The sequence below is a fragment of the Lutra lutra genome, chromosome 3, assembly GCF_902655055.1.
Source record: "Lutra lutra chromosome 3, mLutLut1.2, whole genome shotgun sequence".
Classification (NCBI taxonomy): Eukaryota; Metazoa; Chordata; class Mammalia; order Carnivora; family Mustelidae; genus Lutra; species Lutra lutra.
Genome location: NC_062280.1, coordinates 23,015,040 through 23,029,811, shown reverse-complemented (window position 1 = coordinate 23,029,811; position 14,772 = coordinate 23,015,040). Strand labels below are relative to the sequence as shown.

General features: G+C 33.2%; 1 protein-coding gene across 4 annotated transcripts in view; it reads left to right on the top strand.

Annotated features, from left to right (window-relative positions):
• Positions 1-14,772, top strand: part of ERBB4 (erb-b2 receptor tyrosine kinase 4) — a 1,157,221-nt gene that overhangs the window by 439,538 nt on the left and 702,911 nt on the right. The window lies entirely within an intron of this gene.

The window sequence follows — 14,772 nt, the reverse complement described above, 5'->3', positions numbered from 1 at the left end:
AGAGGACCAATCAGATAAGAATTGGTAACTTTAGTAATCTCACTTCCTGTCCCTTTTCTGTCACTTTGGAAATTTCAGACTACTCCATATTACCATAATAAGATTAGAACTGTTATCTGTAGAAGAAAAATGACATCTGTTTTTTAAAACCTACAAATTAGTTAAACTAGACACAGGGAATTATAAGTACTTATGTAGGTTGATATATGTTTGCACATAAATGCATATGTGTATATATAAAGTTACTCAGAGACAACCAGTCCTTTTGCAAACTTGTTTTGGCTCTCATTTACATCCTTAGTCTGTTAAACAGACTATCAGTGCTTTGTGCCTTTAGTTTCTTATGTTTTGCTTTAACCAGAGTAGGCAAGAGGAAAATCTGAACTTCAAAGAGATATGGTCTTCTCCATACCTTTGAATTTATTCTTTATGTAAGAACTAATAAGATATATTTTAAATAACAGCATCCCTATAATATATTTGATCTTTTCAGTAGTATTTACACATTTCTTAGGAGTACCATCTTATGTAAATCAAGACAAAAGTGTTTCAAATACTGATACAGTAAGCTATTTGGGATATAGTGAATTATTTAAAGAATTATAATAATTTAATTCTGTACTTGGATAAGTAGTAAAAATAAAAGGCAATGATTTTTAAATGCTTTGAAATTATGTAACAAATATATACAGAAGAGCAACAACCTCAGAAAATAAACCACCTCAAAACTTAAGTAACACTATGAAGCTTCTCATGCCTGTTTATAAAGTGACTATCATACTAGGATCAGTAGAGGGACTGAAGGTGTTTCCATATTCCGTTGCCTGATTATCAGAGCTCTGGTTATTTGGGTTATATTTCAAAACTTTTTAATAATTATGATAGTTATGGCATTTTTGTTTACCAAAAGTAAATAGTAAAACTTATCAAAGTTCTGGAATAAGAGAGCCTTAGAAGAGCTTAATATTTTTGTTTTTTGTTTTTTGGACTATTGTTTCAAGAAGAGAATACTTGTAAGCTATCCTAGAATAGCCACTTCAAAGGAATGCATCATTAGTTATTAAAATTGGTTTACAAGCTTCTAACCCATGTTGATTATTTTCAGATAGATTTTATTCTTCAACATCAAAATAAGATTTTGATGGCATATGAGCCGATTTGGTTAGAAATGCCAAGAAGCTCAATGATGTTACAGAAAAGGAAAATTGAGATCTGAATTCTGAATCAGGGAAAAGAAATAGGTTAAATAGTTTATTCAATCAGAATAATATGAGAAAATTTTAAAAGGCAATCTAAGATCTTTGTTTTTCTTCTTGTGTTTTCTTGACTTTGTTTGCTGTACATGGAATGAGATTCCACTGGCTTAACAAAAAATAATCATGGATATTATAAATGGCAATCTTTAAAAAAATAGATTCAAGTCAGTTTTTAATATTTAGAAATGTGAAAGTAATCTACAGATCTTTGAGCAATATGCTTAATATTGTTGGATATTCTACCTTGTTAAGAGCCATCTCGAGTAAAAAGTAAGATAATAGGATAAACAAATTTGGGAAAGAATAAAATAAGGATGATCAAGGTTTCTATGTGGAACAAAAGTTAAGTTGTTTCTTTAAAAAAATAATTGTTCGTACCTAAGTAGCATCTCCAAAATTTCATGTAAACTTGGTACTACCCCATAAACATATCTTTATTGTCATCTACTGAGTTAGAGATAGCTCTAATAGGTTTTTTTTCCTTACTATTAACACCTTTTTTGTTGTTTCACTTATCTATTGTTCCTTTGGAAAATAGCCATTTCTAGTTATGACATATAAGTATTCATTCAAAGATAGTCTTGGCCCAAGAATATAATAGCAAGTAATCTATTGTCCTTGACTTCAACAATCTTGCGGTTGTGTAGAGGGTTACAGATGAGTAATATGTAAGTATTGCATTTATGTGTGTATATATGTATATATATAAAGTATATAATATGATTATATATACATATATAAAAATAATAGTTGCTAAAACTGAAATGAGGAGCCAGAATCTGAATGAAGGTATGGTCTTGGGTTAATCATAGGTGTGAGTGCTGGGCGAAAAGAGGAATGGCTAATTCTGAAAGACTCAGGAAGGATTTCATCAAAGACGTGCTTGAGTTGAATCATGAAAAAATGAATAGGGGCTTACAAAGTGGGTAGATAGAAGAGAAAGACATTCCAATGGGAGTAATATAAGTGCAGGCTTAGAAGGTCCAGAGTCAGAGGTATTAAGTGCGTACTTATTGTTTACTGCTTTAGAGATGAGACATATACATGCAAATAAATTACACATCATTCTCACCTTTACGGAACCCATACTGTAGTATGGTTGATGATAAATTTGGGGATGGAATAAAATATTAAATTGGAGAGGTGGAAAGCCTTATATTATAGACAGGTATTTAGGGGACATCAGCATCCAAATAAGTTAACCTTTGGGGCTTAGATAAAATCATCAAGAGGGATTGAAAATACTTAGACCAGAAAGTGGGCCCAGGACAGACCCCTCTAGATACCCCATTCTTTGTTTTTTGGTTATGTCAGTGTTCTAATTACGTTTCTGAATGAGCCCTAAAAGCAGGCACAATTAGCTACTGTATTATTATGCTACTGTATTCTAAGCGTACCTTAGAATATGCTAAAAGTTCTCCATTTACAGGCTTTCTCCACTAGTCAAAACTCACTTTATGTCACTTCACTTTTATGTAAGACCTACCTGACTCTCTGTTTTCACTAACCAGAAGAAATCTGAAGAGGATTTTCACTTTTATGAAATGATAATTGTTTCTTTGCTTCGTACCATTTTGGAGTAGGGAGGGTTTAATAGGAACACTCTACTTTCAGATAGCAGGGAAAAACTGTAATATAAAAATTTCACTCCAGATAACTGCATTATGTTTCATTTGTGTTCTTAGTGGCTTCCCTCCAAAGTACGTAATCTGTCCGATATTGGCACATTATAATAAGTAGAGTACATGTAAAGGAAAATTAGTTATTTTACATTATGCTAATATTTCCAATAAGTTTTGAATTATATTAGTGAGTAGTAAGCTTGCATTAACCTATTCTATGTATTACATAGCCTTCAGATATATTTATATAACTGTAATATACTGAGCAACTGCTTACAGAGGTGTGCAATTTCCCTTCCTCTCAGAATGACTCAAACCTATAATGTGTTCAGAGAGACATCATAGATAGGGATCTTAAATTTATTTCTGGAATTAACTTCTGTCTTTAAGAACATAGGAAATTACCTTTATTTTTAAAAGATCTTCCATCCTTATTTTCTTCTCTAATTAGCAAGTTCACAGTATTTTGTTTTATTATTTTTTTGTATGAAACTGCTCTAATTCCTATAATTCATGAGAGCAGCTTACCTTGGTACCCTGTTTACCTCTTTCGCTATCTGAATAGTCAGTCTCTAGAACAGTGCCTAAAATATCATAAGCTTTCATTAAATAAGTATCCGCCTAAAAGACAAATAAATGAATATTTTTCATAAAATTTAATAATGCTTTATAGATCAATATTTCATGTATTATATGTTCTCTAGATGAGTATGTCTACCTCTCCTCATGTTATCTCAGTATGACAGCGTCACAGATCAGGTGTGTGGGTCTAAGACACATTCTGTGTCAGTTAATTTCTTGACCCTTTTGGTACCAGAATATAGTCAATGTTTTTTTCTTGACATCTTTGGATGTCAGAGAGGGCTGTGCAGACAGCAGAATGGGGCAAACACACTTAAACAGTGAGCAGAGAAAGAGAGAATGACCATTCACCCCAATTTACTGGTGAGGGAATTTCCAGTTTCCAGTCTGCTTCTGATGACTGGTTGCATTACAGCTAGTAATCCATAGGATACTCCTGGAACTTGAGAGTAGCTTTGTAATGATTTTATCCCTTTTCCTTAAACTAGATAGGTTTGTTTTCTTTTATTAAAACCAAAATATCCCATCTAGTACCTCTCTCAAGACTTCAAGAACACAGAAAAAAGTATGTTTTTGAAGTGGAAGATGTACTTCTATATTATAAATTAAAAAACCAAAGCAGGGTACCTGGGTGGCTCAGTGGGTTGAGCCTCTGACTTCGGCTCAGGTCATGATCTCAGGGTCCTGGGATCGAGCCCTGTATCCGGCTCTCTGCTCGGCGGGGAGCCTGCTTCCTCCTCTCTCTCTGCCTGCCTCTCTGCCTACTTGTGATTTCTCTCTGTCAAATAAATAAATAAAATCTTTAAAAAAAATAAAAAAAATAAAAAACCAAAGCAAACCAACAAACAAAAAAACCACCCTGTAATGTTTTGGAGATACTTCCTCAATCTTTGTTGATGTATTTTATTGAAATACTTTGAAATGCATTATTTTTAAGACGCTGTTATTATATCAGCCTTGGTGCTTATCTCTATAAGCACGTTTTCACCCAGCTTTGTTGTAACCTCCAAGCTTTTGCATTTCTTCTTGGGGAAAAAAGATCTAGTTGACAATATTTAACATTAGACCCCTGAGACATCACAGAGTTGGCTAGAAAAAGGCCCTAAAACTTATTTACTATGTACTTTACCACAGTTCCAAGGTTAAGACATAATAGAAAACAACAGGTATAAAAATCACAGATTTTGTGTTATTGTCTTACTCTTCGTGAACTCTCTCAAAGAAGGTGAAATATAGCAAATAATGGGAATGAACTTTTAGACCTTATACCCTCATTGGAATTCTTGAGAGTTTTCTCTCTTTTGTCATTCCATTGGTCCTCTTTGCTATTGGTGGCATTCAATAACTCCATACTTCTAAAAAGGTACTTTTTTAGACCTACCAGCATGTATACTTTACATTTATTTTCTCCATTTTATTTATTCACTTTAAGCAAATAAGTATTAGGTGCCAACTAAATGGAAAGCAATACATAATGTAGCATATATATGAGGTGTATGGATACCTATCCTTAACCATTACTATAATAAGTAATAATTTTTAATCTGTAGCTTGAATTTAGTTGTGTGAAAATTGTTTTGGAAATAGTGTTTGTTAGGATTATGAAGAGATAAATTTATTTTAACAGTTGATCCTTTGACCTGGGATATTAAAAATATTAGTAATTCATTGAACATCTCTATGCTATAGTGTAAAATTGAAGTCTTAAATCTTAATGGTTATAGATGTCTTTATTACTGAAAAATGAATACAAAATAAGTTAATTCATTATGATATTGCTCTAAGTAGCAGCATTAATATTTTGGTATTGATAGCAAAATGTGATGTCTTTGAAAAGGACCAGAAAGTATAGATTTTTAAAATGAAAATATATCTTAAATATATCTTCCCTCAGATGATGAATAACACATTTTACTATGGGAAAATAAGTTTTATGAGAATACATCTTTTAAAAAAAATAGCTGTTTTTATTGTATATTTGGCACAGAGATATAGGGAATTTTTTGTATATGTAAGAAATAATGCCATTTTGAACTTTATTTTTAAAAATAAAATTCCAGTATTATTTCTTATTAGAAATCATATAAATTGTTCATTTATCTCTACCAAAGGAAATGTTTATTTTTTTAATTTCAAATATTTTCTTTGTCTTTTAGTTAATAATTAGTATCATATAATGTCATGGAGCTATCATTCTCCTTTATTAGGATTATATATGGGATCCTTCATGTATGAGGATGTTGCTTTACACCCACTGTCCATTGGACATGAAATCTGCATTGCTTTTCCAGTGCTGGGAATGAATTTATGATAGTTTATTTTATACTCACACATAGTTCCTCTTTTGAGTAAGGACACATGTTCGCAGAAAGGCAGATAAAGCTGTAACTCAGAGACTGCAAGATGCTAGCTGGCTCACGGGAACCTAAGACCTTGGCTTCATTAGCATAGTTCTGTTACAATATAATCAGGGATGATGCTGGCAGTAATGACTTTCATGTTGCAACAAGTAACTCTGTTTTCACCTCTTCCTTAGCTTAGCTTCTGTAACCAGTCAGGCTTAATATAAAATTCTGAAATATTTACATTTGAACCTACTTCTAACTTCAGGGTCTACTTTTTATTGTCCTTTGTCAATTCAAAGCAGATGACCAGAATTAAATCCAACAGTATAGGGAGTGGTTTTTATAATTGTATTTGTTTCCCATATCCTTCTCATCCTCATTTAACTCTAACTGTGCCTTGGTTAAGCTGTCTGCTGCATAGCATGGTTTATGAAAATGCTACACTGAAGAATTCATATTTAAAAATAAATAGGTAGTTTACAAAGTACTTTTTTCCTTTGGGTTAGAAAATAATTTATTGAATAGATTTTTTTAAACAGGGGTGACCACTGACTCTGTCTGGTTTTAGCTCATTAAATACTCGATAGAATGACTTGTGTGACAAGAGATTGTGTTGGGGGGATTGATTAGAATCAGGATGAGTAAAGTAGTCTTATTTTAGAATCATAAAAATATTGATGAGGAAAATACCAGTTAGATGAAACATCTATGAGATAATAAGGTAGATCCTTATGTATTATATTTTCACATTTACCTGAAAGATGATGTAAGTACACTGTTTTCTAATACAGCATATCTATTTCAAAGCTGTACACACATTTTGTACTGCATAATAAGGGAGAACAAGCCTGAATCTAAATTTTCATGATTTACTTTGTAACATAAATAAGTGATGTATTTGTAACTCTATTAAATGGTAGACAACTAAATAAGATTCTTATAACAAGTATTTATATTCCTTAACTATTTACTCAGTGAGCACAGTAGTATAAGTTTTTCTTCCATGCCACTAATTGGGACAGGTGGCAAGAAAAGACTGTGAAATTCAATATCCAAAATACTTAGAATGAATCATCATTAGGTTTGAAGAAACTGCACCTTCAAGAAATATGTCTAAACAGACATTAGACTAAGATAGACTGTTTCAAATCTTTACTTAATTTCTCTTTCTAACTGAATTTCACACAAAACTACACTTATGGTAAAACATAATGTATGTTTGGTATTTTGATGAAGAAATCTTAGCTGATTGAGATGGAGAATACCAAAAAGGAAGTAGAATAATGTTTAAATATGTCTTTTGGGTCAAAGCAGACATTCTGGGTTAAATGGAATTTTCAAAGCTTTGATAGTTTCCGAAAGCTGTTTTAAGACTGTTAAATATAATACATATGCAGTTTTGCGTGTATGTATTTACAGCTGGCTTTTAAATTGAAATTTGATTTTGTACTAAATCTAATCATAGAAGTTGTATTGCATTTTAAAAAGCTATGCAATTTATACTTGGCCTAGGGAAAAAACAAAATTTCCTCAAAGGTTAAATACCATTTAATCTGAAAATATACATGACTCAAATCCTGCTGCTCTTCAGTTCTCTTACATGATAAAAGAAGAAAATGTCTATATTTTTGCTTCAGCAGTTATATAAGCATATTTTTCAAACTTCTTAATCCTTTAACTGAAATATTAAATAAAAATATTTAACAGTTTTCTCTAAATAGTAAAAACAAAATAAATTTAGTACTACCTATAAAAAGATGTACATTAAGTAGAATAAATATTTGAAGGAGTTTTGGAAAGAAGGATAGAAATAAGAACTATATCCATATAATTTATAATTCTAATATATATAAATATATGTATAATAAATATAAATTATTGGCCATTTATACTGATATATAGTATTAATTAGTAACCATTTTCTAGGACTGAGTCAAATTTATAAAATATTAAACCTATATAATGTTTTTAAGAGAATATTACTGAAAACTCCTTAAAAATAAGTTTTTAAGTCCCTAAATTATAATGCATTTTCCAGAAAAAAAAATGCCCTTGTTGCAAATGTACTTAAATTAAAAATGTATTTATTAGAATGCTGAGCAGATGCAGTGTGCTCCTTTGTATCTCTGGAGGTATTGGTATTTAAATTTGGCTTAAACGGTGAGTATAATGAATTTATAGGCTTATCTTAATCTTTTTTTTTTTTAAGATTTTATTTATTTATTTGACAGAGAGAGATCACAAGCAGGCAGAGAGGCAGGCAGAGAGAGAGGAGGAAGCAGGCTTCCCGCTGAGCAGAGAGCTCGATGCGGGGCTCGATCCCAGGACCCTGAGATCATGACCTGAGCCGAAGGCAGCGGCTTAACCCACTGAGCCACCCAGGCGCCCCAAGGCTTATCTTAATCTTAATTAGTGAAATATGCAAGTAACAAACCCATTTCACTCTATGATTCTTAGGTACTCTTTGCTCAGGGGAATCCAGTGTAAAAAGTTTCTTTCTTTTATTTGTAAGTAGCAAAGACCTTGATTCAAAGAGAGAGGTCTTTGAATAAAATATAAAAATTATCATTAAACAAATATTTATGTGAGTTTTTAAGAGTAACTAGAAACATTTTGGCAATGGGCTACCTTTTGAATCTAAAATCCAAACAGTAGATTATAATCAAATAAAGGCTTTTAAAAATTCATAACTATGAACCTCTTAATTAGCTTTATTTTTCTCTGACTCTTAAAATGGAACACTGTTTCTTTCAAAAAAGAAAAGATGAACCATATTGTAGGAGACCAAACCAATTTTAAAGGTCTCTCTTCAATCACGTAGAGTATAATTTAAAGTTCAAAAGTGTAAAAATAAAATGTGAAGACTGCTGCATTTAGAGACACTGCAATTATTTCTCCTAATCCCTAATTTGAACCCATTTAACTGTAAAATATTATATTAAAATATATAATGAAAGAGATAAATTTAAGGTATTTGTTTTAGTTAACTATAGGCCTCTTTGAAATCATTTCTATTCACCAATTTCTACATGGAAATGGGAATATGTAATTGAATGTTGAAATAAATCCCCTTAAGCAATTTGGTGCCACACGGATTTAAAAAAAAAAAGTAACTATTGGGGGGCCTGGCACTAGTAGATGTAGACTGTATCTAACCCTATTGGGTTTCTTTCTTTCTTCTCCCAATCCTTAGGTAGCCTCTATTGAGCTATGTTCTGAGTACTTGACAGTAAATTTTTATAAAGCTTTTTTAGAGGTTCAGTTTTGCATGGTAGTGATTTTGTATTTTCAGAGAGGTGAAATCGCACGTCAAACTCTTGGCTGTTTTTAAGAATTAATCAATAGCGAAAAATGTACAAACTCTCTTCATAGTGAGTGAGAGTTGTTTCAACCGTCTATAAGACATTATCTCACGGAATCATTGGGAAGCATTCATGAAAGAATTTAATGAGGCATCAGTGAAGCATTGGGAAGAGTTCATGAAAGAAAAAGAGGTAAAAAGTATAAGCAAATTTGGCTATATGCTGAATTATATTACTTATTTCCTTAAAATTCCCATCCTGTGAGAACAATGGCCAAAATTCTTAAGTTCCTATATTATTTGGCTCCTGCTTTGTCCTCCACTATTGCTGATAACATTAAAACTCATGGTTATCGTTCAGTCTTAGCCACCTTCCTTACTGTATTAAGCTCTCTCTAGCTTGATTGCCCTTCCTTTCATTCTAAGACCTTCTCCCCCACCAAAAAATATAAATATATACCCTTATTCCTGCCTGGGATAAGTTCTGTTTAAATTCCAAACTCTTTTTAAAGGTCATTTCTTGAGGGAAGCTTTACTAACTCCCATATGTTACTGAATTCTTCCCATTATTATATTCATAGCACTCTATGATTCTTTGTAGCACTTCCTTTATAGCAATTACTTAAGCATTTGTTTAATTTTTGCTACTCTTCTAAATAGTAAATACCTTGAGGGCAAGGGCCATGTCTAGTTCACTGTAGAATTCTAGCACATAATAGAGTTTCTATCATATAGTGGCTGCTCAGCAAATATTTGTGGAATGAATAAATAAGTAAATTGAATAACAATAAGAATGAATTCTCGTACTCCTCATAACTTTTATAGTCTGGAGAAGAAAATGATTGCACTGGCATCTTTTTTTCTTTACATTATTTACTTTTCTAATTGAATCTCCTCTCCCTAATGTCAAGTAGAAACAATGGTGTCTTTTATTTATATTCCATGAAATGATTTGGTTTATAATAAATAATATCTACCTACAGTGGAAACATGGGAAACTTAACATAGGTACTTAACACTGATACATTAAAAACCTAATGGATAGGTAAGTAGTCTGGTTGTGGACTCTATTCTGTGAAGATCAAAGCCATATAAGCTTTAAACTCTAAGTATCTTCTTCTCTGGACTGCCTTAAATATCTGAGATTCTCTCTATTATATTATATCTCCATCATATTATGATCCCCTATATCCAGTTACTCTTTACAAACTAACGTCTCTATGCTTTTGCATGCAATTTTCTTCCTCTCTGGAATGCCTTTCCACACTTCTCATTTTAGAAAATCCTCAAACGTTAACATGTACCCCAAGTTCAATCTGTATTGCCATCCCCGCCCCCCACCCCAATCCAAGCAAAATTAGTGTGTTTTTTAAAATTTTTAAAAAGATTTTATTTGTTTATTTGAGAGAAAGAGAGAGATCACAAGTAGGTAGAGAGGCAGGCAGAGAGAGAGGGGGGGAAGCAGGCTCCCCACCGAACAGAGAGCCCGATGCAGGGCTCAATCCCAGGGCCCCGAGATCATGACCCAAGCCGAAGGCAGAGGCTTAACCCACTGAGCCACCCAGGCACCCCAAAATTAATGTTTTAGTAGTTAGTGTACATCTGTATGACAACACATATGACTCTGTGTAGGAAAGTGTTGGACTGTGGGATGCACTTTGCGTTTTCATCAATTTATGTAGATACTGTGTTGAGCAAATGAGAATAAATGTCCAATCAACTTTTGTTCTTTGAGCACATAAACTGGGTTAAATGGTTTTCTCTCAGTGAATTTTGTTATACTGAAACTATATTCTCTGTAATAAGAAACGCAGTATGTCTAGGCACTTTTAGAATTACCTTTAGGTTGTCATGGACTAATATCTGATACTTATGATTTGTTGAGAGAGGTATAAAGCGCTATGCTGATTCTATCCTCCACTTCTTATTGCAACCTTATGTCTAAGTGTTATTATGCTTGTTTATAAGTGATGACACTTAGGCTTCAAAAAATTGAGTCACTTTCTCAGAGGTGTACTGCTAATGGACAAAGCAAGCACTTTAACCCAGTTCTTTCACTTCATAGTTCAGACACTGTCATGTTGCCTTGCTACTGTCCACTGCTTGTCAATGACCCGTCTGTTACTTAGAACATGTTTTGAGGGAAATTGATATAAGGCAACTCCTACATATATTTTTATTTATTTTATTTATCAAAAATAGGTGTTTATTGATTTCCAGGTCTGTAATTTTTTGTGCTGTGCTTTACAAAGAAGTAAGTATAGAGCTGTAAGTTAGCAGTCCTTATCTTAAACCTTGTAAATACTGAAAAAGTGGTATAGGTGGTAAATACCATAGACATACCCAGAATAAATTCTAATCCTCTTGAGAGCAAGGACTATATTTTATCTATCTTTATATATCCAGACCCTTTCACCCTGTCTGTGCGTACACACACACACACACACACACACACTCAAAGTGTGAGATAAATGATGGATGGTTGAATGGTATATATTTAGAGGTGTGTGTGTTGGGGGTAGCATAAAAAGGGGTCATGGAATGGTTCCCTGTCCCATGTATAGGGAACTTGGAAGTCATCACTTCACTTAACAGTAAGTAAAAGTCTAAACAGACTGAAAAATCCACAACTTTTCTTGGATCCATAAGAAAGGGGAGTACATAGGGCAAATTACTGCCGCCAAGATGGTAGAGACTGACAAGCAAATACGGAGAACTAAGTTTTAACTAGAGCAGAGACAGCGCTAAAACCACTGTGTGAACCACTGCTGGCGTAGGAAAAACTGAACTGTAATTGGAAGGTTGCTGGAGGATTAGGGCAGACAAGTATGAGAGTTAAAAAATTCAGGAGGGTCCAGTCAGAGGGAGCTCCACAATATGATGAGATTTACTTCCAGGATCTTGAGCAGTTGCCCATAGTAAATATCCTGAGAAAAATCCCCTCAGGCTTCTACACAAGGAGGAGAAAAGGAACCATTTTGAAATGCATTCTTCTTCTTCTTTTTTTTTTTTTTAAGATTTTATTTATTTATTTGACAGAGAGATCACAAGTAGGCAGAGAGACAGGCAGAGAGAGAGGAGGAAGCAGGCTCCCCGCTGAGCAGAGAGCCCGCTGCGGGGCTTGATCCCAGGATCCTGAGATCATGACCTGAGCCGAAGGCAGAGGCTTAACCCACTGAGCCACCCAGGCGCCCCTCAAATGCATTCTTCTTAACAAGGCCTGCCCTCGGTGGATATTAGTTAACCAGAGCCTAATCTACTGGAATGATATCAGAGTTTAACTGACATGTGGAAGGGAAATATCCAACTCCAGCCTAATCTAGCCAGCCTGTTCCACCTAATAGGGGAGGAAAACAAAAAACAAAACAAAACAAAAAAGTAAAACAGAAAAACAAAACAAAACAAAAAAACCTTAAGAAACACTCATGATGTTCACAGTCCAGAGGCATAGGCTCACTAGAAGCCTGAGATCTAATTACAGGACTATAGAATGCTTCCCTTTCCCCTACACCTTGCCACCCCATAACTTATTTACAACAAATCCTTTCCCCATCTTGTCTATTAAAAAAAAAAAATCACAAGGCATGCCCAAGGCAAAAAACACAATGTGAAGAGACAGAGAAAACATCATAACCAGACATGGCAGAGTTGTTGGAATTATCGAACTAGGAATTTAACACAACTATGATTAATATGCTCAGAGCATTAACTGATAAGGTAGACAGTATGCAAGAACAGATGGGCAATGTGAGATGGAAATCCTTAGAAAGAACCAAAAAGAAATGCTAGGGATAAAAACAAAACAAAAGAAACAAACAAAAACCCCACTGGAACAGAATTAAAGAATGCTTTTGATGTGCTTATTAACAGACTGACATGACCGAGGAAAGAATCTCTGAATTAGGGGATATCTCAATAGGGTTTTTGAAGACTGAAAAGCAAAGAGAACCTAGACTGAAAACAAACAAGCAAAAATAAAATAGAATAAATAATATCTGTGGGGCAGCAAGAGAAGGTGTCACATACACATAATGGAAATACCAGAAGGAGAAGAGAGCAATAGAAAAAATATTTGATACAATAATGACTGAGAATTTCCCCAAATTAATGTCACATACCAAACTACAAATCTAGGAAGTTCAGATATCACCAAGTAGGAATAAATGCTAGAAAAACTCTACCTCTTCTATGGTCATTTCCAAACCATAGAAAATTGAAGATGAAGAAAGAAATCCTGAAAGAAGCAGGAAAAAAATGCCTTATCTACTGAGGAACAAAGATAAGAATTACATCTGACCTCTCAGAAACCAGAGAAGTGCTCCAAGAAGAGCATGGAATAAAATATTTAACTGTTGAGAGAAAAAAACAAAATGCCAACCTAGAATTCTGCACCCTGATAAATTATCCTTCAAAAGTGAAAGAGAAATAAAGAATTTCTCAAGCAAAATTTGAGGTAATTTGTTGACAGTAGACTTACTTTGTAAGAAATGTTAAAAGAAGATCTTTAAAGAAACTAAATTAGGTCAGATTTACATAAAGAAAAGAAGAGTACTGAAGAAGGGACATATGAAGGTAAAGTAAAAACTTTTATTTTCATATTCTTAATTGATTTAACAGGTAACAGTTCATTCAAAATAAAAATAGCAATAATATATTTAATTATGTATGCTTAAGAATATTTATTATATTTACATACATATATACACTTATATGTAATGAAATGAATGATAACAATAATACAAGGAACAAGAGGAAGGATTGGATTATTTTTTTATTATATGGTACACTAACCATGAAGTGACCTGTTATTTGAAAGTGGACTTGGATTAATTGTAAATTTATATTGCAAGCTTTAGGACAACCACTAAAACAACAACAACAACAACAAAAAAACCAACCACAAAACTAAAACTGATATTTAAGAAAGGAGAGAGAATGAAATCATATAAAGTCTCAAAACCACAAAAGGCAGAAAAAAAGTAGAAGAAAAATGTAGGAACAAATGGCAAGGGCTACAATTCTTTAAGACTAATGAATCTGGTAGATTATTAACCCAACTATATCAATAATCACTGTGAGTGTAAATGATCCAAATACACCAATTAAAAGAGATTGCCAGAATAAATAAAAAAGTATAACCCAAGTATACATGGTCTACCAGAAACCCACTTTAAATATAAAGACACATATAGATTAAAAGTAAATATATGGAGGAAAAAAATACCATGCTAACACTAATGAAAAGAAAACAAGAATTGCAATATTGGTCAAACAGAGCAGACTTTGAAGTAAGGCAGGTTACCAGGGATAAAGAAAGGCATTACATAATGTTAAAATATGAATTCTCCAAGAAGACATAATAATTTTCAACCTGTATACAACACCTAACAATATAGCATCAAACTACATGAGGCAAAAATGGATAGAACTTCAAGGAGAAACAGATGAGTCTACTATCATAGTTGGAGACTTTAGCACACATCTCACAGAAATGAAGAGATTCAGCAATAGAAAATCAGTAAGGACATAATTGAACTCAACAACACCATCAATCAGCTGGCTATCATTGACATCTGTCTACTACTTCATATAATGGCAGCAGACTTCACATTTTTCTCAGGCTCACATGGGACACTTACCAAGATAGATCACATTCTGGCAATAAA